The sequence below is a fragment of the Neophocaena asiaeorientalis genome, unplaced genomic scaffold (assembly GCF_003031525.2).
Source record: "Neophocaena asiaeorientalis asiaeorientalis breed wild unplaced genomic scaffold, Neophocaena_asiaeorientalis_V1.1 scaffold188, whole genome shotgun sequence".
Classification (NCBI taxonomy): domain Eukaryota; kingdom Metazoa; phylum Chordata; class Mammalia; order Artiodactyla; family Phocoenidae; genus Neophocaena; species Neophocaena asiaeorientalis.
The window spans coordinates 3481421-3506430 of NW_020174156.1; the positions used below are offsets into that span (position 1 = coordinate 3481421).

Below are 25010 nucleotides of genomic sequence, written 5' to 3' on the forward strand. Positions count from 1 at the left end.
TGGTTGATTTACAAACTGGTATAATCTTCCTAGAAATGCATTTAACAATATGAATAACATTCTTAAAAGAGTTCATGTCCTTTCATGCAATAATTTTACTTCTAGGAATCTATCCAAAGTTGTGGGCAAAGAGTTATATGCAAAATTGTTATTTTTAATATTGAAAATAAAAAAGCTAACATTTCTAATAATAGAATTAAATTATGGTTAAATAAGTTAGGGTACATTGCATAGGCTATTATTCATTCACTAATGTCACACTATAGCATTTAATGTCATGAGGAAATGCTATTGTATAAATGAGAAAAAACAGAAAATGAAACTTTATGATTTCAACTTTGCAAAAATAAAAACAGACACACAAATGCATGAAAAGATACATTTAAGAGAAACCGGTTGTTATCAATGGGTGATGAGAGTGTATGTGATCTTATTTTTATTCTTTATAATTTTTTGCCTTTTAAAATATTGAGCATGTGTTAATTTTATAATCATAAAACACAATAAATATTCCTTATAGTGATAGAATTCTTTGAATTTCCAATAAGTTAAAGTGGTAGAAGTAATACATTCATCAAAAACTGAAATGGTGTTTTTTGGGCCTTGTGATGACCATTAAATAACTGACTTTTTTTTTCTTTCTTATACTTTCATGGCAGTAGCATAGCCATCTTTGAAAATGTCTATGAATGAACTTAAGTATTTTGTCTTCATATAAAAATGATAATCTAGAATAAAAAGCATTCACCCTACTTTGTCAGAAAAGTAAAAACTCCCACATTTCATGTCGGAAGAGTTTTCTGACTTCTGAATATAATTTAGTTGGGAATTTCTTTAGGTACCTTGCTCTTTAGCTTAAAGGGAAAATAGTTTTTTGAATAAGCCAGTTATCTTAATGAAAACATCTTTTCAGAGGCATTTTTCCTATGAGTTTAGACTTCATTGGCTTGATTTATCTACCTCATTAGGTAGAAGGGAGTTTGGATGCACAGCATAAGAAGATATGGTTGAGGAATTGGAAACCTATTACAAACATAATCTCGTCTGGAGAGGCAGCATGACGTGTGGGTGTGGGGTGAATTAAAACCTAGGGTTGCAGACTTCCCTGGTGGTGCAGTGGTTAAGAATCCGTCTGTCAATGCAGGGGACATGGGTTAGAGCTCTGGTCCAGGAAGATCCCACATGCCGCGAAGCTACTGAGCCTGTGCTCTAGAGCCAGTGAGCCACAACTACTGAGCCCGCAGGCCTAGAGCCCGTGCTCCGCAACAGGAGAAGCCACTGCAACAAGAAGCCCATGCACTGCAATGAAGAGTAGCCCCTGCTCACTGCAACTGAAGAAAGCCTGTGCGCAGCAGTGAAGACCCAATGCAGACAAAAATACATAATTAATTTTTAAAAGTTAATCTTTAAAAAAGGAGAAGAAACCTAGGGTTGCATTTTAGTTCTCCCACCTTGAAGATGTGTGAGTTTGTTTCATCATGTTGTAGCTCTTGTCTACCTCAAAGGGTTCACGTGAGGAATACATGTTATAATATGTGTGAATTGTTATTGTTATCATACAATCTATGGATGATGGCACTAGAAATTAGGCTCTTATCTTACCTTAATATTGTTGAGTTGGACCTGAAGTTTCTTGGTAGAATTTATTGAATAGTCACTGAAACTTTCAACCCAGGCTTTACAAAGGTCCCTAGAAGTTTTAATTTAAGCCATACCTTTGTTTGCTGGTAGCCATACTGTTTAATTGCTCTGAAAGTCCTGAAGATCAAATATTCTTGAAAATATACTTATTTTTTATATATTACAGTACACTATAAAAGAAATGAAACAGGTCACACATCTGTTTATTTTATAGCCACATCATGTTGGTTGACTTAAAAATAAGTCAACCAACTGAAATGTAATATTTGTGAAGAAAGTTGTATATGTCCTCTTATAATTTTGAAAAGTTAGAAAGGAAAACTATTCTGGATCCAGGTGTGTAGTGGAGAAACTGTGTTCTTAGACTGAGGAGCTAGTAGATGGGCTTGCAGAGAGAGACCCTCAGAGGAAGGTGGACTCTGCCTTTGGAGAAAGCAGTTGGCAACTGTGTGTCACAACAACCCCACAACAGGATTTTATACTTCAGGCAATAGATGTTAGACAACCCCAGCCAAGGGAAACTAAGAGTTATCGGTTTAAATTCATGAAGTGACAAAAACATTTCTGGAAAAAAGAATTAAACCTTTTTTCCTTAATAGCAGACTAGAAAAAATGAAGGTCAGGAATACTCATGGACCCTGAGGCAGGCCAGATGTAGAGGGAAAACCAGCACCTTTTGGTTGATACTTTATGCTTCCTGTACGTTGAATTTAGCCTTTTTAGTAAGAACTTACGTTCTGTTTAATTTTTGTTCTTACTCAGGTATTATTTTTTTATGATAAGTATAAACTTTATTATTTTCTTAATAAAGACCAATTTTTATGTATAAAACCTCAAGTGGGCCAATATTTATTTTATTCTGTTTAAAAAATGTGAATTGAGAGTAACCACTCAGCAAAGAGCATTGTGCTAGTCCAGAGATTCATCATAGCATGAGTGCTTCTGGAACAGTTCAGTCTAACAGCTGTTAGGCGGGGGTGAGCAGGACTGAAGAGGAAGGCGAGGTGGCGGAGTTGGAGTGGGGCAGGCTGGCAGGGGAAGTCGGAGTCTGAGTAGGGTAGGGCATCCGTGTGAGGGTGGGGGAACTGTGGTAGCATCAGGAGATTGTGTACCTATGGGGAGAATGACCCAGTAAGTACATAAATTAATAATGGTTTTATAGTATTTAAGAAGAAAGTTAGAAATGTAGAAAAGGAGAAAAATGGAATGAACCATATGATATTAGAATGGAATTGGAGGTATTGATGTGAACTCATTGTTTCATACACACACATATGCATGCACACACACGCACACACGCATCTTCTAGCTTCCTAGCCCTGACCACCGAGAGAGCCCCAGAGCACTGACATCCCAGTCACAGCAAGCACACCAAGTGGCCAGATCTTAATTTCTAAGTACCATCCTCTACTAAAAGGAACCATGATGGTTTGGAGAAATGACTGATACCAGGACTGGGCCAGGGAAAGTATAAGAGAAGCCTGGAATATCTTATTGTCCTAGGATGTAGGAAGTGCTCAAAGGATGGTGGGAACATGACGACATAGCAGCCTCTTTGAAGGGATGAACATGAACGTGGGACAATTTGAACTTCAAAATAGATGATGTTAGTAAAGTATTATAACCCATTGAATAAAATAGGATCCTTGAGTCCATACTAATATATCAGTGGATAAATAAATTGAGAGAAGTGGATGCTGACTAGTGAAAGTAGAAAGAAGATTTACATTAGAAAATCACCATTTGGCAACGATTACAGTAGTAACTAAGCCAAGAAACATCTATGCATATTGAAACTAAGTGGGTGAAAGTTTGATGAGGACAAAATATAGTCTCAAAGAAGTACCTACTACAAAGTATTTACGTACTAAGAAAAAAGGGTAACTTGAAGAAACCTGGGAGATAACATCTTAGTCCAATTATCAAAGTTAACCTTACCAGAAAAGAGACAAAAGAAATTGTGACCACTTTATAGGAAGGCATGGAAGAACCAAATATCACTTCTCAGACATTACTGTCAAAGATATATAACCTGAGTTATGTAGCAGGCAGGCTCACTCAAATTGAGGGACGTTCTACAAATGACTGGGATACAGTTTTTAAAAGTGTCAAGGGCTTGGATGTTGCAGAAAGCCTGGGGAACTATTCCATGTTGAAGGAGACTAGAGACACAGAGAACTAAATGTTTCAGTCTGCACTGGATCCTTTTGCTATGAAGAACATTATTGGAACAACTGGTGAAAATTGAATAGGGTCTGATATTAGATGATAATGAGGTATCAATGTCTATTTCCTCATTTTGATGGTTTTATTGTAGTTATGTAGAAGAAGATCTATGTCTGGAGGAAGTTTATGCAAAATTGTTGAGGGGTTATATGGTAGCATGTTGGTAACTTTAAAATGGTTTAGGAAAAAACAATTTCTGTACTGTGTTTGCAACGTTTTTGTAATTCTGAAATAATTTCAAAATAAAAATTACCTTTAGAATGAAAAAAATGAATAAGAAGAGCCCTCTGCCTTCAGGGAGGCTACTGTATAGTTGAAGGGCCAGGACAACAAAGATGAAGTTAGCAGAGTGCAGAGGGAGGCAGTCTGGTGACATGGTTACCCCATGGGCTTTGGAGCCAAGCGGCCCGTCTTCAATAGTAGCCCTGCCATTACCAGCCAGGAGGCCTTAGGAGGATGGCATAAAGTTTGGGGGACTCAGGTTTCTCCTCTATGAGAGGGGAATGATAACATTATAACCTTATAGGTAATATGACGTTTATAGAGCACAGGGCAAGTGCATAATAAATGGTAGCAGTTATATTATTATGATTAGTTATTGGTGATTAAGCTCATGGTTATTTTTAGTTAGAGAGCTGCATCTAAATTCTGGCTCTGCCACTTTCTATGTGACCTTGAGCAAGTTCTAAGGCTCAGGTTCTCCATTGAAAACAGAAATAATTAACATGTTAATAAAAGCCAGTAACAGAGTAGGTATGAGAATTACATAAGATAATACAAAATGCTTAGCACATTATAATCAGTTTATAAATGTGAGTTATTGCCACATAAATACAAGATGAAATATAATAAATTCTATCAGATAAATTAAAAGCATGTGGCAGTTCTGAGGAGAAGGAAAAACCATCTGGTTGGAAGGAGGAGAAGAACACCAGGCTGTAGAATTCTCTGGAACAACTGAGAAGTTTTTACTCTAGTTAAGAGGTGCGAAGGCTAGAAGTAGGAAAGGGTAAAAAGGAGTATGGTGGTCAAGGGAAAAACAGGAGTCAACAGTGATCTCTCAGCATTAATAGACAACATGTAGCCAAGAAAGAAGAGCCAGTGTGGGGAAAAGACATTGGATTAAAGTGTTGAGGGGATGCTGGCAGGCAATGAAAATGGCTCTAGAGAGAAATTTCTTCTCTAGAGCAAAGGAGACTGGAGTGAGCGAGCGTAGAGGCTGAGCTGATGAAGGAAGTCTATGAATGAATGAGGTTTCCAAGGAAGCGTGCTCCATAGAGAGAAGGAAGGAGGAGCCAGGGACAGAAACAAGGAAAGTGCCTTCACTTAGGGAGGGAGAGGCGAAGGTGGGAGGGTTGGGGAGTGTGAGGGTGGGGAAGAGAGAGAGACGGTGAATGAGTCAGGAAGATTCTGGGTAAGAGACAAGGGAGTAGCTTGCTTCAGAGAAAGAAGGCAGAGGGTTGAAAAGAATAAAGGCTGGGGAAAAGATATTGTATTAGTGGACTTCCCTGGTGGCGCAGTGGTTAAGAATCCGCCTGCCAATTCAGACGACATGGGTTCGAGCCTTGGTCCGGGAAGATCCCACATGCCGTGGAGCAACTAAGCGTGTGTGCCACAACTACTGAGCCTGCGCTCTAGAGCCCACGAGCCACAACTACTGAAGCCCGTGTGCCTAGAGGCCGTGCTCTGCAACAAGAGAAGCCACCACAACGAGAAGCCCGCGTACCGCAACGAAGAGTAGCCCCCGCTCGCCGCAACTAGAGAAAGCCCGTGAGCAGCAACGAAGACCCAAGGCAGCCAAAAATAAATAAATAAATTTATTTAAAAAACCCAAGGTACTGTATTAGTTTTAGGTCATTGCTGAGTTACAAGAATGTAGAGTAGAAGCCAGCCTCCAAGGGGTTAAGTGGCAAGGAGGGCATATCCGGGTAAAGGGGCAGGACTTTGAGGAGACTTTTTGAGGAAATTCTAATGCCAAGGCAGACATATCAAGAAGCAGATTAGTTGTCAGTTTCAAGACCCTCACTTGCCCAGACCTTTCCCAGGCCCTAGGATGTACTAGCAGTGCCTTCCTATGGTTATGTAATCTGTAAAACTTACACATGTAAGATGTTCGACTTAGTCTGTTCAGGCTGCTTTAACAAAGTTCCACAGACTGGGTGGCTTAAATAACAGAAATGTATTTATCACAGTTCTGAAGGCTGGGAAGTCTGGTGTCAGAGTGCCAGCGTGGTCAGGTAGAGCCCTCTTCCTGGTTTGCAGGCAGTGTCTTCTCTCCCTATGTCCTCACAAGGTGGGGGGAGTGGGGAGTTGGAGGAGAAAGGGAGAAAGATCCTCTTATATAAAAGCATTAGTTTCATCAGGAGGTCCCCACCCTCATGACCTAATCTAGCCCTAATTACTCCCAAAGGACCAGTCTCCAAATACCATCATATTGGGGATTAGGCTTTCAACATATGAATTTTGGAGGAAGACAAACATTCAGTCCATAGCAATATTTAAGTGCAGTCAGTTAAGACTACAGTATCTTTCTATTCAGGCCCTCCTTTACTCACAGTTCCCTTGTGGTTGTGAATGGCATTTGAGTATCTGCTTAGGGAACTAGAGTTAGGGTTTAAGGGGGATACATTGTGTGGTTCACATAGAGTTAATATATAGTTAAGCTACTACTAATAGTCTTGGGAGTTCTCCCTCCACCACTGGGGCTGACTCATCCAGCAATGACACCAAGTGTGAATGTGTCTTTTGACACCTGGCATTAGGAAAAATGTGGAGGAGAAAAGGTTTGAAATGTACAGAGCCAGAAGCTAGTGTGTGAAACGTCCTTTTAATTATGAGATATGTAAAATTGCAAGAAGAGGATCTGGCTCTTGTCAAGGCCCAGTCAAAATGCAAATTCTTTCCTATCAGATAAGGTAACCTAAAATTCATAATATACCACTGTGATGAGACATCAAAGGCAAACTGGTTAATGGGTGTTGTCAGTTCAAAGAAGATTTAAGATAAGTCATAGCACACACACACACACACACAAAATTTAAAATGTTCTAAATTTTTTTAGCTCACAAATGAAGGAAATTTGATGAGATTTTTATAAATTTGAGGGAAAAAATTCTACAGATTTACATATTACCAATAATGGTGTGGGAAGCTAAAACTTTTCTAAACTATAAAAATGAACACATTTTAAAAAAATTAACAATGCTGAAAAACAGATTGAATCCTTGCCAAATAAAGAAGCAATCAAAGAGAATGCAGGTAAAAAACGAGGGAGGAAATGTTGTAGAGGCCAGACAGTTAATAAATTAAAATATTACATTATTTTTTAATTGTAGTATTTTTTTAAATTATAATTTGTTGCATTTTTTCTCATTCTAAATAAATATTCACTTGTGTACTTAACTTTTTATTTATAAGTTTGAATTCTTTATTTTAAAGAGCCCTCCTGCACCCAAATTGTATAACCTGCAGGCCCCGCAAAACCTGGATCCCCCCTCATATAACAGCAGGGTTTTTTTCTGAAGGTTTACTCATGTTTGAACAGAAATAGCTAGGATGTCAGCTTTTGGCTAAAATAGGTATTAAATATTTCATTAATAGTAATTTTTAGACTAGGGATGACTTGAGCATTTTGTATGCAGAAGGGAAGGAGCTATCTGTAAGGGAAAGATGGAAATACCACGATAACAGGGACACTTGTTGGAGCAGATCTCATTTTGTGGAAAGGAATAGATTAGACAGAGTAGAGAGAACAGCTTTCAAAGGAAGGTACAGACAGCAGTGAAGAAGGAAAGAGAGGGAGTGGACTCTGAATTAGTGTGGAGGTGTGTTGGGGGAGTTCTAGTCCCGTGACCTGAATCTTCTAGCTCATGAAGGAGGCCAGGTTATCACCTCAAGTACCAAGGGAGGGTGGTTTGAGGGGTTTCCAAAGCCTGAGCATGTCACTAAGAACTGTTTTGCAAAATGAAACTGTGAAACAGCAGTGATGGACCTGCTCTCATCCAAACTCTGCCTATTAGTCCCAAGACACTGCACCCAGAGACCATCCCACGGTCTTGACAGTATCTGTCTAAGGCGAAGACAGAGTTTGGGGATAGCCCTATACTTTTACCTATTCTAGTGTCAGACTGATCAGAGGGTAAATCTGAGGTAATAACGCAAGGTTGGTAAGGAGACGGTCAGGTGGGGAACTTGAGTTGTTGCCTAGAGGAAAGACACAGGGTTTATTTATATATGGCCTTATTCCACACAGGATATAAGGCAGCTTACAAGAATGCATGCAGTAAAATAGCAAGATGTGGTCCATAAATAAAAAATCAAGGCTGGCAAAAGCATAAAATATGGAAGAGAAGACTTCAGATGTGGCTTGTCAGGGGTCTTCAGGTGACTGAAATGTTGCCATGTGGATGCACGTTTAGGGTTATTTGGTTCAAGATCGGGGGGAAGAGATACAGTGAGGGCAGAACTTTCTAAGAAGTGCAGCTGCTTCACAATGGAATGGAGGTCACAAGCTCTTCCTCCATCACAAGATGCATTTAAACAGAGCTAGATAGCTCCTTTTTGGCCTGCTATGAGATCCAGCTTATGCAGTGGGTAGACTGGCCCCTGACATGCACTTAAGGTCAGCATGTAATGATTGTATGAAAGGAACGGTTCTAAACAATGCACTATAAGGAATGAACTATTCTAAAATACTCCACACAGTAATAAAAACTTGTCAACAGTCATACTGAGTATTTGTATGACCTGCAGTATTGTTGCCCACCTTTGAGTGCCCTTGTAAATTGTAATCCCAAAATTTCCAAAGCAGAAATGAGTAAGCTCCAAATGGGAGGAGGGGTGGAGTGAGAGGTTCGTGGGTTATATCAGCTTCATCGTTCTCCTACTCTCTGAGTCGCCATTGGCAGTTTGCAGAGCTAGTGGTATCCCTCCACACAACATTCAACAACAATGGCTCTTGTTTCCTATCATCTGTCAAGCCCAGTGCTAGACCCTGGGGAGAAATAGTATGCCAAAAAGACATAGTCCCAGCTTCTACGGTGATTGTTGCTTAGTGGGAAAATGGCATTATAAAGTCTGATAGGCATTGTGAAGAAAGAGAAAAGTACTCTAGGAGAGTGGATAGCTGTAATACCTGCTATAGCATGAAAGAAGGCCATGTTTTTGTATCATCAGATATAGGAAAGTGTGGGGCAGGGATGGGAGTTCAGAGCAAAGGTGTTTCAGGCTGAGGGGATGATGTGAGCAAAGGCTAAGAAACATGAGGGAGCATTTGAGGAATTGCATGGCCAGAGTGGCATGAGTCCAGGAGGGAGGATCCAGGCTGTGCTCAGAGGACGTTTATAGTCATCCTAATGGTGAGGGAGGCCCTTTGGTTTTACCGGGGGAGAAATCGATCATATTGGTGTTTTGCTGTTTTGTGTGTGTGTGTGTATGAAATCATTTTAGCTTTAGTGCAGGGTTTAGATTGGGGAGTGGGGCAAGAATAGACATAGGGAGACCATTCTGTAGGCTGCATGAGTACTCAGGGTGAGAGATGGCAGTGATTTGGGCAAGGATTGTGGTGGCAAAGATGGAGAGAAGTGAAGCTTTCCTAAAAGTGAGTGTGAGATAAGAATGGGCAGGATTTGGTGATGGATTAGATGGGAGGTAAAGGTGAAAGAGAGGAAGTGTTATCAAAGACGACTCCAGCAACTCGGCAGATGAGTGTTCCATTCACTGAAAGGGTGCATCGTTAGGGCTGGTCTGAGACACTGGCTGAAAGGAAACAGAGATCTTCTCACCTTACCTGGTTCAGGGTTAGAAAAGGCAGCCAGTTCAACTGGTTCAAATTCAGTTCAACTCAGTGCCATTCCATCCTATCCAGTTCAGTTAGATTCATCTTACGGAGCAGCTACGAAATATGGCTCCGTGAGTGATCCAGACAAGTATGAGTGGCTTTCAAGGTGGTCGCATGGTCATCTCTTGTACTGGCCACATAACCAGTGGCTGTCCACATAACCAAAGCTCCCCACACAAAGTGCAAAGTGCCTACAGAGAAGAGATGAAATGTTGCCAGACTACAGCAGTTAGTGCCCCCTACAGAAGTCTCGACTGACTTCCAAGAGGATTCGACTTTTTCTAAAAATGGAGATAAGACTCTATAGGGTGCCTTTGAGGTTATTGGGCAAGGGGTGAGATGAACATGGAAGAACCTCCAATTTCCCTTTGTTGCTCTACACTGACCAAGCCCTGGGGATTGGAGTATGTATACTTGTTCTTAGTGCTGATTCCCTCTCAGGCTGCTAGGTGCTTCCTGAGGGATCCTGTGCTTGTGTCCTCACTTCCATGGATAGTAACTAATCTCTAATGATCCCATCTGTATTTTACAACAGCTAATTGAAAAGTGTCTGATAGCTGGGAATTTCCTGACAAGGGTGGTGGGCAAATCTAGTCTATGTATTGAGCATCTGGGGATGCTGGTTCTAGCCGCATCACTGCCCAAGGTTACAAGTGGAAAGCGGGAGCCCCAGCTTCCTCTCTCCACCTCCAGCCATGTCAGGCAGTCTTATGCCCCTTCCTCATGACCCCTAATGTTCCATCTCCCAAAATGCCACTAACACCCCCCCTCCAGACTCCACTCAGAATCTCAGGGTAAATACCATTGTCTAAATACAAATACTTTGGGGAGAACTCATGTACTTTATCTAATTCTGGGTCTTAATAATACTGACTAACCCTTGCACACTCAACTCCACTTTCAAAATGTGTTTCTCTAAGTGTTTCATTTAATGCCCATACAACTTTGTGGGGTATTACCATTATAATCATCCCCAGGAGGGCTAAGCTACTTACCCAAAGTCAGACCCCTATGTAGCGGATGAGCTGGGACTCTGCATTTCATGCTCTCACCCCTCTACCAGTTGTTCCCTCTGAATAAAGCAAACAGATCTGTGTTGGGAGGGGGAGCTTGAAAATGTGAGGAGAGGATTTTCCCATTATCCCTTGAAGTCACACGACATAAGCAGCTGTCAAGTTCTCCCCACTTAATGGTAGTCCAGCTGTCAGCACAATGGCTAAGAGTACAGGATGTAAAGGGAGATAGTCCTGTATTTGAATACTGACCTTTAACCTCCTGTATGTGACCTTGAGCAAATTATTACAAACTGGGACAGTACAAAAAGGGACAGCCATCATAGGGCTTTGTAAGGAATAAGTGAATTAACATATATGTATACATATACATATAGATATACACACAAATACATATATGCCATAGTTTCTGAAACATAGTAAATCCTTTAAAAGTATTATTGTGGTGGCAGTGTTTTTGTAGTTTTATTCCAGAGCCCAACTTTCAAGTTGACCTCAATTTGAACAGGGGAGGCAAATAACTTTGAAGTGCTTTTTTGCTCCAGGTTGATTGGAAATGGCTGACTAGAATATTGTGTTGAGAAGGATTCTGAGGTTTACTCTGAGATCAGCCGAAATTAATTAGTGTTCCTATATGTGAGCTGTGTAATTTCACCCTTTCTTGAGACTCATTTGCAGCATCTGTCAGTCTGTGCCTTTGCTTCTCAATCTGATTGTCTGCCTTAAGCATTTGCTCATTTTTTTTTGTCAGGACCAGTCCAGCTATGTTCAGACTAAGTGCAGTTTCCAGCTCACAGGGGCACTGCCTGCTTGGGTGAGAGCAAAGAGTTTAATGAACAGGAGCTATGTATGGATGGGTTCTGACAAGAGGGGTTAGCAGGCTGTGGATTCAAAAATAACTACACTGCAGCAACTCTGGGTGAGCAACACATGCTATATATTTCCATCCAAATAAAAGGCATTTATTTTGAAGACTCTGGAACAGCTGTAACTTGAGATTCCCACAAATGCTTGGAAAACTGTCAGTCCTTTCTGAGTGGCAGTAGATATAGAAGCAAGAATGCCAGTAAGAATGTAAAACTGATTCTGAGAAACAGGGCCTGGATTAGCCTTCCAAGAAGCCAGCATTCTTTAGCACTGATCTGGCTTTCAAGTGCTTTGGGGACAGTATTTTTATGAAGCTTACTGATTAAACATTTGCTGATCTCTCTCCTGGAAGAATTAGAGATATACAATAATTATTATGAATGATCTCTTAGAGTAGGGCTTATCAAATATTCCATTCTGTGATCTGCAGAGAATTCTAACAGTGTGCTATGTTTTTCTTTTGCTTCTACCAAATTCATCAATGTCTCAGGTCATTATTTGTCTGATCACAACAATATGCATTCATGAATATGTATCACCTAAAATCCTGCAATTTTATGTGTTAATTTGCTCATGTCTTTAGGTGTTTATAGCAATTAAATGAGACCTTGATAAATTTAGAGGAAATAAAAAAGCTTTGATATTATGAGTGCTTATGTGATTGAACTGCAGGCTCTGAGATAAATTATATTTTGTGCAACTATTAACTCATTTATTGGTTTATTAAATATTTTCCCATTTGGTTACATTTCTTCTTAGGAAATAAGCAGTCTCTTCTTTTATTTTTTTTTATTTTTATTTTTTTTGCGGTACGTGGGCCTCTCACTGTTGTGGCCTCTCCCGCTGTGGAGCACAGGCTCCGGACGCGCAGGCTCAGCGGCCATGGCTCACGGGCCCAGCCACTCCGCGGCACGTGGGATCTTCCCGGACCGGGGTACGAACCCGTGTCCCCTGCATCGGCAGGCGGACTCTCAACCACTGCGCCACCAGGGAAGCCCAAGCAGTCTCTTCTTGACTGCATTGTTTGACCCTCTTCTTTTGTTCATTTTAGCTTGTGAATGCAACTAATCCTTGACATGGCTAATGTGAATTAGGTGTACTGTCCTATTGGGTATCTATCAGGGAGTCTGGAAATTTATTTGCAGTGGGTCAGGGCAGCCACAGGGCAGGCTGCTCAGGGGTCAGAGTTCTGTCACAGTCCCACCAAGTAGGAGGGGACCCAGGTGGAGAAGGGATCCAGTGATAGCAGAGGTCACCAGTGGAGAAGGGGCCAGTGACAAAGATTTCTGGCTACCTGAGAAAGAAAAGCTGGGAGTTGCGACAGCCCTGCCAAGCACAGTGGTGGGTAATTACAATGGTGGTGTTCCAAAGGTAGGGCTTGGTAGCATAGGGATTTGAAATGGGGTCCAGAGAAAAAGCACCATCCTGGGAACTGGGACATGCCAGGGTGGAAATGGCACGAAGGTCCAAAGGAATGAGAGTGGCAGTAACTTGGTCCCAGTCTACAACTCCAGGAAGGGATGGGGTGGGGTTGCCAGATTTAACAAATAAAGATACAGGACATCGAGTTAAATCCAAATTTCAGATAAACGAAGAGTACTTTTAGAACCAGTATGTCCCATGCACTATCTGGGTATACTCATACTAAAAATTAATTTATTGTTTATCTGAGATTCAGATTTACCTAGGCATCCTGTATTTTATCTGGCAGCCCTAGGTGTGTATAGGGGACACTGGTCAGCACTTGTGTGCTTGAGGAAGCCTCACTTATCTGGGAATGACGGTGGGGCTGGCTGGAGGGAGGCTGGCGGTGGGGAGAGTGAGATGGAGCAGGTCTAACATGTGTCTATGTGTGTGACAGAGAGAGAAAGAAAGAGGGACTAAGAGACTAATCCTGAATAATTATATGTTGGCTTTAAGACCCACTTATTTCCATAATTTCTCATTACTTTTTTGGGGGGAGGGGTTTGTTTTGCTTTGCAAGCACAAAGTTGCACTTGGCCTTTGTCAGAGACAGGATATTTGTTGGTTTGTAACATGAAACTGGCAAAGCTGTGTATACCCGAAGCAGTGCCATCTCATTGAGAATGAAAATTTCAATCCTCCAAAACGGTTGTCTAGATTACAGTGAACACATGAATATTTGGAAACATCTGGATGATTGCTATCCTTTGCATAAAAAGCCACATGACTGACTATATTTTTCCATTTTTACCCAGATACTTTGGAATAATGTAGACAGCCGAAGGGGCTCATCTCCAAGAGAGAATACATAATCATCATGAGGTAGGAAATTTTCAAAACCACTTCTTGACTTTTTTCAGTCTTTTTGATTTGCCTTTATGCCTTCTAATTATTTTATTGACCTTTGGTTCCTATTCTACCCCCTGCCCAGTGCCAAGCACAGTGCTTGGCACAGAGTAGATGCTGAATAAACTTTTTAAATGAATACATGGTTTAATGTATATATTATTCTTAAATAATTTAACCTCCAGTACAGAGATTATACTAAGGATTGAAAAACGATTTATTTAAAAAGGAAGAGAACACATATGATTGACTGCACACTATGAGACAGGAACTTGGCCAGACAATATATAGTATGTGTCTATGTACATATACACACATGTATGTAGAGATATATATATATACTGTTGCAGTCACCTTGTGAGTAACATTAGTAGGGCCATTATACATTTGCATAGACACAGAGGTCGAGTGGATTGTGAAGATCCTGTTCTAATAAGAAGTAGGGCAGGGATATGAACCCTCATCTGTCTGAACTGAAATTGATTCCACTGATTCCATGCAGACTTCCTGGACTAATCTCAAGTCATTGTTCGTTTTTTGGGAGGTCTCATTTCACTTTGAGAATTTGATGAAAGCAAGATTCCTCTCCCAGAAACATGAACGTAGAAAGGACTATTCCCGATTTACGAGCACTGTGGGTTCATCAAGCATCCCGGATTAAGGACTTCATGATTAGGATTCAGATTTCTTCCCACGGAGTCAGGGCTGAAGATTGGAATCAGCCTGAAACTGGTGTGGTCACAGCCCAGTTCTCTGACAGCCTGTCCACGAACCTTCCCTCGTGGAGGAGAAAGGATCACTTATCTTCTTTTCATACAAGATCTGCTCAACCCTCAGAGAGCTAACGTGCTTCTTTCATTCCTGTTGGGATTACATAGTTCTACCAGTAAATGTATATACTATACTTTATATTCAATATATTAATATTCAAAAAATATAGATTTTCTAATTCCTACCTTTCCTCATTTAGTAATTAGAAAATTAATAGATAATAGTCACCCAAATAAAATTGTGTCAGGTGCCAGAAGCACAGCAGTGAACAAAACAAATGTAGTCCCTGCCCAGAGGCAGAGTCAGCATGAAGCTAAAGATTAAGCTTTGTGTCCCCACCAGCTCAGCCCCTTTTGAGGTCCCGGGAGAGGCCTGAGGAAAGTGTTCACACAATTGATTATAAGTTTTTTGTAAAATGTGCACAGTAAGGTACTTTTGTATTGTTTTTCTTAAAGAGCCAGTCCCCTCCCCCAAGGGTAGAAGCTCAGGGGCCTGCATCTGCCCCATCGCTATCCTCATGGAGCTTAGAGAGGAAGGGTTGACAGTTGATGGATGAGTAGTTGCAAGACTGATGGATCTCAGGGTTGGGGGAGGGCTGGGTAGCCACTGCAAGGGGATTTAGTCTTTTGGCAGGTGACCATTTAAGCTGAGACCTGAAGGATGAATGTTTGGTTTTGTTTGTGTGTCAAGGAAGGAGCTTCATTAACAGGTGGGGAGGACTGTGGGTGACAAGGCCCTGGGCCAGGAGGGGTCAGGGCTGGTTTGAGGCCTGTACTGGGCACCCCATGGCTGGTGGGCATGGAGAGTGAGGGGAGAGCGATGGGTGAGGAAGCTGAATAGAAGAGTGAGCAGTTTCCCTGGGACCCTGCAGGGCCTGTTAAGTGTTTTGAACTTTATTCTAAGGATGGTGAGAAGCTGCTGAAAGGGAGTTACATGATCAGATTTGCATGCTAAGAAAACACTCTGGTTGTAGGGTGGAGAATAGATTTTTTTATTTTGTTTTGTTTTGTTTTGAACTTCTAGAAACACTGCCTGGATCACAGCTGTGACTTGATAAACAAGTGAAATATTCCTTGGTGAGGTGAGGGGAAATAATTCTCTCAAAGGCCATACACCTCAGTATGTGAGAGGACAGAACACCCCAGCCAGCATCTGACATACTGAATCAGAAGGACAGGTGAATCAGGGCAACAGGGAACAAGCTGGGACATCTGTGCTGTTGGTGGGTGTGTGTAGTGTGTGGCTTTTCTGGCACCCTTCATTCTTTCTCCATCACAGTTGACATCAGGTTGGAAGCAGTGAGGATTGAGGGAGACTATAGAAAACCAAACATCTCGAATCAACAGCTTGTGATGAGGATAAAGGTGGTGTCAATGCTAGTGTCAAAAATCATGACGCTCTTTAAGAAGCCTTTAGAGCAAAAGTGAGCTTGTGTGTGGAAGGGCCAATAAAAACCGGTTAATCTAGCAGACTTCATTCAGCAGATTTCCAAACTTCACCAGGCCGGTTGCTCTCACCTCTTCCCAATAGCTTCCTCGATTCCTTACCTGGTTAGGCTGTTTTTGCTCCAGACTTTGCTCTCCTACTCTTCCTCTGGAATTGTTCATAGTTTGTTACTATCAGAGAGAAACCCTGATATTCGCTTTGTCCAGCGGTGACTCAGCCTGTGAGATACTATTGCATGGGATGTGACAGAAAGATGCCTCACAGATTGGAGTTGCACAAGGGTCTGAAGACATTGTTTGGGGACCTGCATCCTAGCCCTCCTCGACAGCACAAAATCAGTTCAGCAAAATTCAGCCACTGAAGTCCAGCTCAGTGGGCCTGGCTGAACAAGGAGCATGGTAATAATTCTTAACAGGGTGTATTTATTAAGTGAAGGAATTATAGAATACATTTCAGATGAAAAAGAAGTGTTCACGCTTCAAGGGTAATGATCACTTGTCCATAAAACTAATAGATATACATTTCGTTTGTGATGATGCTAGATAAATAAGAAGTTAAGACATTTTCAGAATGACAATAGTGTTTCTTATCTGCCTGCATTAAATCAAGCTCAAGAAACTAATGCAGACTCCACATTGCCTATAGTCTAATACAAACTATCAGCATCTAGGGTTAAAAAACTTCTGGGAAGTCAGGAGTAAGGCTGTCAGTGTTCCCACCATCTATCAATCTGGAAAGCTTTTCCTAGTTTTTCTATTTGGGGGAGGCATTTTAGATTTGTGTACCTGTCAACCTGAGCGAGGGATAGAAGAAGAAAGTCAAAGGAAGGAAAAGGAGCCGATGGTCACTGTCCTTGGGGGTGAGGCGGCGGCGATGGGGAGAGCAAAGACTGGGGAACTGGAAGGGCATGGTGGGGAAGGGCGGTGTGGGGAAAGGAAGCTAACCAGAGGCTGCTGTCAGCTCTAACCTGTTTCCTTCACCCCCGAGGAACTACCCCTTTCCCTGATCGCAACAACAATGACGCTGCCTTGGAGCTGCTTTGCAGCCAACCCACACTGAATGATAGCTGTCCCTGCCGTTTTCTTAAATGTCACCGGAGGAAGACATTTTCTCTCCCCTGGAGTACACATGGTCTGCTCATGGATAAGTGGACACTTGATCCCATTTTCACACTTTCCAAAAATGGGTCACCAATGAGTTACAATTTTGTCAACTTCTCTGATATGAGAAGCCATACATGGAAGTATACAGAAATGATTTCTTTAATGTGATGTCCTTTCTATGTGGCAGTAAAATGACTTTCCTACCATCAGGAGAAACGTGTGCTCTGAATTATTTTTATAGCCATAAAGGCAGATCTGTAAAATGTTGTCTGTACCTGATAGCTCTGCTTTTATTGATTCTATTCAGAATTATATCATTCCTTGAAATGTTGGGGAATGGGAAAAGATAACAAGTATATGTTGGTGGTCTGTGAGTGCTTTACAGAATTAGTTGGTGTGAATTATAATTCCTGAACCCTGTTGTCCAAGCAATATAACTTTTCACATATTCTAAAATAGCTTAATTCCTATTTTGGGCCACTGTCTAGTGCCAAGAACTTAGTCTCAGTTAATTCAGAGCTTCTGACCCCGTTTTCCTTGGAGTGATATCTAAGCTCTTGAGGAACAATTGCTGATATATTTCCAGCATGGGGCTCTTGGATGTTGGAGAGGGGTTTGGTGTTCAGTCCTCAGCACCATATAAGTCCTACCAGACTGAAAAGCGAAGTGACCCACATACCCAACCAGCTGCTGGGTTGTCCCTTATTTCCATTCACAAGGTCTTTTTTTGTTGCTTCTGGTCATTTTGCTCCTTTTGAGTCACTCTGGGGCGTGGGGACCCTGTGATGCTGTAGGAGTCCAGAACTACTTATTTTATCTTGACTCTAACCCTGGGTATTTGAAATATTGTTTTCCATTATGAAGCAGGGGAAATGAGATTCAGAGTAACTAAGACCTTGCCCAGATTAGTAGAGCACAATCTGCTTTCCAGACCCATGTGGCTCCCTTCATTATAGTGACTACCTGTCCAGCTTTATCCTCCCACTTCTAAGAAGCCTCTTCTTATCACCTGAGAATAATGTCTACCTCCCTAGGAATTTCACAGCCTTTGCTGTGGTCAAACCTTTGGGATGACATTTAACCATCACACACCGCTTTATATGCTAGTTATCTGTGCACAGATAGCCCTGTCAAGATAGCCCTAATTAGACTGTGGCTTTTAGAAGGCAAAGACCATTTCTTATGTTTTTCTCCATCTCTTTCACTAGTACCACACTATGTACATGCCAAATGCTCAATATATGATTGATTAGAATAGAAATGATATGTTAATTAATAAATTAGTAAATGGATGAATGTTTACTCCCTATAACCATTTGTTCTGTTTCTGTGTTTAGACTGTGATTATACCCTAGTTAACAATATAGTATAGCCCATAGACATCTACTCTTGCCCTGACCTTTTAACTCCACTGTCCCTAATCTATACAATACCCTGGAGAGCATATAGATCCAGCAATGATGCGGCTTTATCGCAGGCTTTTCCTGCTCTGCCTACAGAATCTACTGGTCCCCCCACCTCCCTAACTGTTGATTTCCTAATTTTCTGACTCCATGCCCAGGATCTAGATATAGGCCTCGGCTGCCTCCTTTGCTAAGACATGTCATTTAGACCCTTACTTTTCTCATTGACTTTGGGAGGACCTGCTGCCCTGTCACAGGATTGACTCTCAACTCTACATGTTCCCTTGATTGTCTTGGGAGACTCTAGGCACAGTCAGTGCCTATGCCGTCATCAGCCTGTGGTTGTCTTCACCAGTGTCCTCATCTTCCCAGAGGACGGAAGGATTATTATACTGGGGACATCGGAATAAATCCCAGTAACTATCCATTCATTCAAGAACAGAAGTCCAATTCGATTTTAATTATTTTAATTAGAAAACAGTTTAGATTAATATCTATAGTGAAAAGGAGGAAATGGTATGCTTTCCTATATATTCTATGGCAAAGTTTAATGCTCAGGGTTAATCCCCACAAAGCCATCAGGTCTATTGGTTGTAATGGATAGAAATTCAATTCAAATTAATTTCAGCCAAAGAAGAGAACTAATTGTCTATGTAATTGCAAAGTCTGGGGCTTCAGGCACGGTGGGATCCAGGTGATATCTGACTCTTTTATACAAATCTATTGACTCTGTTTTCCTTTGTTTTGGCCCCCAACAATGTCTGGTTTGGGTGCTCCTTTCATCTTGCAATCTCAGAGGCAGAGAGGTCCTTTTTATCTCAGCATCCTATTAATTCCAAAAAAGTACTCTGATTGCCACTGTTTGGGTTGTATCTACAGTTAGACTCTGATCAGCTTGGATCATGTGTCTCCCTCTATAGTTGTCAGTGCAGGACCCTATGATTGTGAACCTCTCTAGAGTCACATGAAGTGAGGAAAAGGCAGATTCCAAAATGAAGCAATGGAGCAAAGAGCAAAAAACCCAACCAATGCCCACTGTTTGGCAAGTGGGAATTTATGAGTTAGGTCCTTTGTAGCACTTTCTTTGCTATGGTAAAGTGAATCCATGCCCTAGAAAGGGCTATAGGGCTAACATCTCTTATTAAGTTCAGGCCCTGTGCTGAGTACATTAAATGCATCATATTCTTAGCTCTTACTGGATTCAGCCCTCTTAGGAGTCATACATCGCCCAACAGGCTGAACTAGGCCTCATGTAAAAGGAGAGCCCTTACTTCCTAAGCATTCACAGCTTGCATTTCACACACTGCTCTTGATCTCTTTCTTCTAACCTCCCCCAGTGTCTATTCCACCACTTACCAGTCCATTTTGGTTATACCAATTGGCCATCTCCCAAAGCTTCCAGCCTACTCTCCCCTTCTGGCTGATGGCTCCAAGCACAGGAGACCCCACCCATGTTGACTTACTCTGTGGACCACTCACACTGAGCTTTCAAGGTGCCCTATCATGGTGTATTTGTTAGTTCCACACAGCTGGCATTCTCTGAGGTAGATAGAGTCATCCCAATTTCTCGTCTGAAGACACAGAGATTCCAAGAAGTAAAAGACCTTTTCCAAAGACATATATGTAGAGGTAATTAACTGAATATGGAGTTAAACCCAAAGCCTGATTATAAATTCACCAGACACTAACTATCTTAGGTTAATATGCATGAAACACTTGTAAGTCCTTGCCAATTTGGCAAGTCAAGATAGAATTTTTGGTCTAGTCAATAAAGATATTGCAGCTTGGTGATATTTCTAGGTGATGCTCTTGCCTGAATTTTGAGTTAAGAAAAGAAAAACAAAATTTAAGAATACAAGGAAACAGATTCACTGTGAAGGTTTGTGCTGTTTTTGAGAATGGAGCTTCCCAGAATTGTGCAGTACACAACATAAACAACATTGCACAGTAGCCCTGCAAGGAAAGGAATAATTAGAAACTTGATTTAAAATAAATCACAATTTAAATTATATGATTTGCTTAAAGAAAGTTAAGCTTAAGGCTTACTTGTGTTATATATGTATGTCTGTATATTAAAATTCAAAGTAACAGCATTATATCTGTTATCTGCTTGAGCCCTGCAATTTCTCATATCTGATGCCTTTGCCCATAAGGTATCAGATTGTTGATTCTCTGCAAAGGTGTGGCTTTCTGATTCTAAGGATAAAAACTATATAAGCATCAGAATCCAAAGGCTTCTTTTATTTCAAACAGCTCTTAACATTTTGACAAGTTAAGCACAAATGAATCATAAATTTCTCTTGGAATACAAATGGGTTTAAAACAGAGGAAGAAAAAGTGGTTGGTCAAATGCATCCATATTTTGCTGAGTCAGGAACTTTCAAAAAAGAGCCTAGTGTTTGAAAAATCTAAATATGCCCTAATAAAACCACAAATGTGAATATTTCCATATTTTAGTATTCTGTTTCCATTTCAAAGTCAAAATAGTTTAATGAGCAGGTTTAGAAAGAAATTCTCTCCCTTTCCCTAATTAGTGGTTTTTCTTGTCTGGCATCCTTTATAGTTTTACTTGAATTTCTTTACTTTATCATCTGTAGTCAAATAAAAACATAAGCTGACTCTGCCTGATGAACTGCTTCCGTGTGACTGCTTCTGTGTGTGCTCCATGGTTTACCTAGACAAGAACCTTCTCTGCTTGTTTCAACCACCACATAACAGGAACACTTATTATTTGGGTCACTGAGCAAAAATCATCAACAAGACACATTTACAAGAATGGCCATCATCAAAAAATCTACAAACAATAAATGCTGGAGAGGGTGTGGAGAAGAGGGAGCCCTCTTGCACTGTTGGTAGGAATGTAAATTGATACAGCCACTATGGAGAACAGTGTGTAGGTTCCTTAAAAATCCAAAAATAGAACTACCATATGACCCAGCAATCCCACTGCTGGGCATATACCCTGAGAAAACCGTAATTCAAAAAGAATCATGTACCACAATGTTCATTGCAGCTCTATTTACAATACCCCGGAGATGGAAACAACCTAAGTGTCCATCAACAGATGACTGGATAAAAAAGATGTGGCACATATATTCAATGGAATATTACTCAGCCATAAAAAGAAACGAAACTGAGTTATTTGTAGTGAGATGGATGGACCTAGAGACTGTCATACAGAGTGAAATAAGTCAGAAAGAGAAAAACAAATACTGTATGCTAACACATATATATGGAATCTTAAAAAAAAACAGTTCTGAAGAACCTAGGGGCAGGACAGGAATAAAGATGCAGACACATAGAGAATGGACTTGAGGACACGGGGAGGGGGAAGGGTAAGCTGGGACAAAGTGAGAGAGTAACATGGACATATATACACTACCAAATATAAAATAGCTAGTCGGAAGCAGCTGTATAGCACAAGGAGATCAGCTCGGTGCTTTGTGTCCACCTAGAGGGATGGGATAGGGAGAGTGGGAGGCAGACGCAAGAGGGAGGAGATATGGGGATGTCTGTATATGTATAGCTGATTCACTTGTTATACAGCAGAAAGTAACACACCATTGTAAAGCAATTATACTCCAATAAAGATGTTAAAAAAAAAAAGACACATTTACAAGGGGTGAGAAAAATAAATTGCTGCTTATCTGCTCCATATCCCAGGTTCTTTAATAACATGATCTGACTTGGGCTGCAATTAAAAGGATGAAAGGAAAGGAAAGTAAGTAATCCTAAGGAAACTAAGTTACCCATCTAAGTGAAAGAGGATAACTCTTGCAGAGACAGTGAGCGCTGAATCCCAGAAGTAGAAATCGTGTGTTTACTGAACCCTCTTACAGGGTGAGAACGCCAGAGATTGATCTTCCTAGGAGACGAGCAGAACTAAACTGGCGTGTGGGCAAAGAAAGGGGGACCCAAGATAGCAAGAAAGAAATAGATGAGGATTTGGCATGGTCACATAGTCAGGCACTTAGCCCAGGAAGAGGCAGCTTGAGGAGAGCCGAGCTATTGAATAGGGCAGAGAAGGGAGGTGCCTATGAATAAAAAGATAATTAAACAAGAGGCCCCTTTCTTGGTAGCTACAATCATTTTTCATTGATTGAGCACAATCAGTTGTGAGTATTGCAGAGCCCTTGCTGTTAAGAACCATGCTGTTAAGAGCCATGAGGTGTGATTTTGTCTCAGTAGAGCAGGAAGCTTAAAGAAATATTGAGATGAAGTGCCTATCTGACAAAGAATACTGGGACAGAATCCATATTCATTGACATCAACTTTACTACTAACTTTTTTTTTTTTTCTTTTTTTGCGGTACGCGGGCCTCTCACTGCTGTGGCCTCTCCCGTTGCGGAGCACAGGCTCCGGACGCGCAGGCTCAGCGGCCATGGCCCACGGGCCCACGGGCCCAGCCGCTCCGCGGCACGTGGGATCCCCCCAGACCGGGGCAGGAGCCCGCATCCCCTGCATCGGCAGGCGGACCCTCAATCACTGTGCCACCAGGGAAGCCCCTACTGCTCACTTTTGATTTTCAATATTACCTTGGAGACCAGCTATGTTATTTTCAACATCTGGGCTGATTTCTCTTTACATTTCCCAAGCAGCCTTCTGCACCTAACCTTGAGTTTTAGTTGTGTCAGTTTGAGGGCTTTTCAGGGGCTGGAGGGGAGAGTGTCACTCTTTCTTTTTGCCCACTATGTAAATTGGAGCTGGGGAATGTCCAGACTGCATTGGCAGAGCTGATTTCAGAGTTATCTTGAACCTTAAGGAAAAACCTGTTTCTGTGTTTTGGATGGCCTGAAAGCCCTCCAGCCATCAACCTGCCTACCAGCAGAGAATCTCTTTGCTAACTCAGCATCCTGCCCTCAGTCAACCTTGTTCCTTTTACTCCTAGAATTTGTAGGTAGAGTCTTCAACAGCAAGGTCATCAGACAGCTTCGAAAGGAGTAAATGTTGCTATCTGATATAAAGGAACCGTTGTACAAAGTACATTCACTTATAATTATCACACAGCCAAACAGAAGAAAATGAGCCCCTTTCCTAGAGATTTTTGAGTTAACTACACTGAGGGTAAGTGTTAACTATGACCATGTAGCCATGCGGAGGCTCATGAGTGCTTTTCTATTTATATATTTGAATAAAACTCAAGGGAAACAGTTGGGTACAATAAACAGAACATTGGCCCTAAATGGAGCCTGATAGACATGAGTTTAAATCCTAGCTTTGTCACTCAGTAACTCTGAGACATTGAGCAAGTTACTTTTAAACTTATTGGATCTCAGTTTTTTCATCTGTAAAATGGAGACAATAGCTGTCTTTGAAGACAAGTACCAAAAGAGATGATGTAAGTGGGTCACCTGGCACCCATTGGTCTTGCAACAAAGGTTGGTTTCCAGTCCTTCTTTCCTTCTTCCAAGTGTCCTCACTTGAAAATAATTTTTTTACCAGTGTTTTTCAAAAGGCTCAAAAATTCACGAGCGTAAAAGGACTCCACCAAACAACCCTTTAAGAAGCAGTCCCATAAAAGTATCTAGGACAGATGTATCATTTCTTTTAAAGAGCATAAGAGTTTAACAACAGAAAAGTTACAGAGAACAATGTTTTTCAAGCAATGGTTTTAAAGTGGCTAGGAGGTCAAGTCACAAATAATCTAAGGTCCCTTCCAGCTCTAAAATTCTATGGTTCCATGAAATTACGACAGTAGCTGCAAACCAAGGCTGCCCTCTATGACTCAGAAAGAATTTCAGGCACTGGGCTGGCTACTTGGCATACTGAAGATTTGATTAAAAACCCACTACCCTCAAATATTACCTCTGGGATTAGCAGATCAAATAAATGCACGCTACTGCCTTGTCAGATGTAGCAAATTTGTTTTCGTCTGCCAGTACATTTTAATGGAGAGAGTACCCAGTAGCTAAACAAACTAGCAAACAGTCCATGAAGATGAGAACAGGGAAGGGGGGTGGCATTCCGAGCCCAATCTACTAATCTCTTGATTACTGATTGGCATTATCTATATGAGGGAATTTAGTTATATGTAAAATAAGAGATATAGGGAAAGATCTATAAAGGTGTCTAGTTCCGAAACTAAGAACTCTCAAGAAAATCCAAACAAGGAAGCTGGGGTAAAAATGATTTTAACTTCTTTTAAAAATAGAATTAATTTCCATTTAGATGAATTTTTAAAAAATGAGTTCTAGAAAACTTGGTTTTGCAACACTAAGCATTGTTTGAAACAATTTATTTTCAGTGGCTATTTCAACATGAGAAATGGAATGTAAACATCAGGATATGACAATATCTCTCGCAAGGAGCGAGTATGTGTATGTGCGTGTGTGTTGGAAGGATGTCTTCCCTTTTTTTTTGAGAAGATAAATTTTTTTCCTCTTGCTTTGGG

General features: G+C 41.1%; 1 long non-coding RNA gene across 1 annotated transcript in view; it reads left to right on the forward strand.

The window, feature by feature from the left end:
- Positions 1–17584, forward strand: part of LOC112406360 (uncharacterized) — a 223409-nt gene extending 205825 nt beyond the window's left edge. Inside the window, exons 5-6 of the long non-coding RNA XR_003004542.1 lie at positions 13806–13872; positions 15691–17584. This is a non-coding gene — a long non-coding RNA (uncharacterized LOC112406360). The remainder of the gene's footprint in view (positions 1–13805; positions 13873–15690) is intronic.
- Positions 17585–25010: the final 7426 nt, after the last annotated feature.